This window comes from Grammomys surdaster, unplaced genomic scaffold (assembly GCF_004785775.1).
Source record: "Grammomys surdaster isolate TR1022 unplaced genomic scaffold, NIH_TR_1.0 332556, whole genome shotgun sequence".
Lineage (NCBI taxonomy): Eukaryota > Metazoa > Chordata > Mammalia > Rodentia > Muridae > Grammomys > Grammomys surdaster.
The window spans coordinates 4,489-8,232 of NW_021627783.1; the positions used below are offsets into that span (position 1 = coordinate 4,489).

Consider the following 3,744-nt stretch of genomic DNA (forward strand, 5'->3'; position numbering starts at 1 on the left):
TAAAAATAATAAATTAATTACAAATTTGCCATAACCAAGATGCATCACTGAGTAAAAGCACTTGCTCTTGAGCCTGATGACTGAATCTGATCCCTGGAACTCACATAATGTAAGGAGAATACTGACTCTCTAAAACTGTCATCTGCTCTCCACACTTCAGAGGCGGCATGTGCATTCTTCCCCACCCACATTAAATGAATAAATATAATTAATTTTTTTAACAGACTTGATTTACTTTATTTTTCTTGTATAAAAACTCTTATGTTGTAGCCACAGCTGGAGCCTGGGTCCTCTGAACAGAGACTCAGATGCAGGCTTTCACAAGATGTTCAATGAATTCCTGATAAGGAGACTTGGTGAACACTGTCTCTTTCCAGAAGTCAGGGGTCAGGTTGCTGTAGGTCGTGGGGGTGGCATCAAAGGTGACCTTGGCAAAGTAGCCCAGGATGGCAGTGCAGCCAGCGTCTGGCTGATGTGCATCAGTCATCCATACTGACCATCATCAGGAGCTTCTTGGACACAGGAGCAGAGACAATGCCAGTATCTCTGGGGGCAGGAATGAGATACACCAAAACAGAGTCACAGCGCCTTTCATGGAACAGTGTAGAGCTTGCCAGTCTTGTTCTCCCAGCTGCCTCTCTGGACAGGGATGATGGAAAGTTTAGCCAAGATATTGACAGTGGCTACCTCCTTAGAGCACTTAACACCAAGACCAACGTGACCATTGTAGTCCCCAACAGCGATGAAAGCCATGAACCTGGCTTGCTGTCCAGCTTGAATCTCTGTCTGCACTGGAATGATCTCCAGAACCTCATTCTTTAGGGATGTGCCCAGGGAAAAGTCAATCATTTCAGAATTCTTAATGGGCAGGAAGAAAATAATCAATGTCTTTTTTCATCCAAATAGCTATATGTTCTACCTGGTGGATAGCTCTAACATTTTATGTTCATGTCACATCTAAAATAGGCACTACACTAAGATTCTCAGACCCTGAAACTGAAGGGAAGAATAGCTAATTAGACATTACATTGATATGACATGCCAGGAAGACTGCTAAGCCCAGAGCAGAGAAAACAGACATATATGTGTTTTGTACAATTTATGAACTAGTAGAAGGTGGGACGGAAAGATACAGGGGAACAAGATCACCTATGGCTGATACATACCTCATGATGAAGATGTGAGAAAAGATTTCTGATCCACTGCTGGTGGGCATGGAAACTAACACATTCAATATGGAAATCAGTGTGGAGAGACTTTCAAAGCTAGAACTACCACATGACCCTACAATCCACCCCTGAGAATATACCCAAGGAGTTTAAGTTAGCATGCCACAGATACATGTACTCATCTGTGTTTATAGAGACATTCTTCACAATGGGCAGACTGTTAAATAAGCCCAAGTGTCTACTACAGATGAATGGATAAAGAAAATGTAGTTTATATAGACACACAATGGAATTTTAGCCATACAGAAGAACAAAATGATGTCACTTGCAGGAAAATGGATAAAGATGGAGATTATTATACTGAATGAGACAAGATAGACCCAGGAAAAACAAAATAGTATCATATGCCTTATTTATCTCATATCTCATGGGTCTGTTTGTGTACATGTGTGTGTGTGTACACATGCACACATTTGACACATGCATTTGTATGTGTGTGCATGCATGTGTGTGTGTGCATACATATGTGTGTGTGTGCATGTGTATGAGTGTGTTACAGGAAATTAGAAGGAAGACTGCATAGGAAGAGGAAGGGGTCCAGCTGAATGGAAGAAAGTCAAGTAGATTGAATTTGTTCAGACTGAATTTGCTCAAAGAACATGATAAACTCAAACAAACATGTCACGAAGTCCATTGCTTTGTACAATGAATATACACTAATAAATGTATTTAATTAAAAAGTAAATGGAATGGAAACCACTAAGGATTGATGTATAATACTTTTTGATGTGACAATAGATGACTAATTCCAGAAAGGCTATGATTGATGAGTGGGTGCCTGCATGCCAAAGGTGATTCTGTCAGGTGCTTTGGTGAAAGTAGAGTTCCAAGTAGAAGGAAGTGAAACACACAAGAGCTTGATATATTCTGGGCAACAGAGAAAACATGTGGGCTTCCCCAACCTCATTTGTTTAGTAAGCAGTAGGCGGAGGAGAGACACTTGAAGGTTTGGGAGGTAGGAATATCATTTGGCATACATCTTTAGGACCTGAGAACATGGCCCGTGGTAGAGTAACTTGCTTTGAATCCCTTAAAGAGCTGTGGTGTAGCTCCGTGTAGAGCACCTACTTAGACTCCCCCAATGAAGGGCTGGGGATGTCTTAGAGGTAGAGTATCTTCCTACAATCTACCAGTGAGGGACTTGGGGTATGGTGGAGTCATAGAACACCTTCCTGGAATCCTCCAATGAGGGACTGGGGGTGTGGCTCAGTGGTAGAGCACCTTCCTAGAATCCCCCAGTGAATGGCTGGGGGCATGGCTCAGTGGTAGAGCCCCTGCCTAGAATCCCCCAGTGAGGGGCTGGGGGCGTGGCTCAGTGGCAGAGCCCCTGCCTAGAATCCCCCAGTGAGGGGCTGGGGGCGTGGCTCAGTGGCAGAGCCCCTGCCTAGAATCCCCAAGTGAGGGGCTGGGGGCGTGGCTCAGTGGTAGAGCCCCTGCCTAGAATCCCCCAGTGAGTGCCTGGGGTTGTGGCTTAGTCATAGAGCACTTCTCTGGAATCCTCCACTGAGGGGCTAGCAGTATGGTCCAGTAACAGGAGAACTGCCTAAAAACTTTATATGAGGGCTGAGGAGTGGCTCAGGAGTAAAGAACCTGCCCTGAATCCCCAAGTGAAGGCACTGAGGTTATGGTTCAATAATGAAGAACCTGTTTAGAATCCTCCAGTGAGGGGCTAAGGATATTGCTCTATTCGAGAACACTTACTGAATATGTACAAGGACCTGGCTTTGATACCCACCAAGGGTGGAACACTGCTTTTCAAGCTTATTTTAGATATACAACAGCTCATACTATATGGTGTGTGTGTGTGTGTGTGTGTGTGTGTGTGTGTGTGTGTATTTAAATATACCTTCCTTGGATCAAGGAAATATTTTTGAGATGCATTTAACAGCCTTAGACAAATAAAATAAGTGTTACAAGATGGTTTTATACTCTGTGTAATGTGAGTTCACCTGCTCCCTAAAGACAGTGACCCACAGAGAGTTAAGACAGAGCTCTGCCTTTCACAGTTCAGTCTGGAAGGGACGCACCAAGCAGATGATTATAATAGTCAGTGCTAAGTGCTAGGATAAGTGTGTAAAGTTAGGTGACAGGAGCTAAATGGTGGAACAAAATGAGAAGAGGAAAAAACAGGAGCAGTTCCAGTTAGAAGGAAGATTGTGTTGATGTATACAGCATGGTGCTATTTCATACAAATTTCAAGTATTAAGCTGTTGTCCTAATTAGCATAAACTGTCAATGTGGCCAGCCTAGAACAACATGGAAGAGAAGTCTCAACTGAGTAATTGCCCTTATTAGATTAGCTTGTGCATATGTATATGAGGGACCATCTTCACTGTTAACTGATTGAAGAGGACCCAGCCCACCATGGGTGGTACCATTCCCTGGGCTGGTGGTCCTGGGATGTATAACAAATCTGGCTGGGGACTCAGTAGTTAATAGCACTGACTGCATTTCCAGAGGACTCAGGTTCAATTCCCAACCCACACGAATGGCTGCTTACAACTCTCTGTAACTC

At 43.6% G+C, this 3,744-nt stretch overlaps 1 pseudogene; it reads right to left on the bottom strand.

The window, feature by feature from the left end:
* Positions 1–304: 304 nt before the first annotated feature.
* LOC114616568 lies at positions 305–888 on the bottom strand (annotated as a pseudogene).
* Between the last annotated feature and the right edge of the window lie 2,856 nt (positions 889–3,744).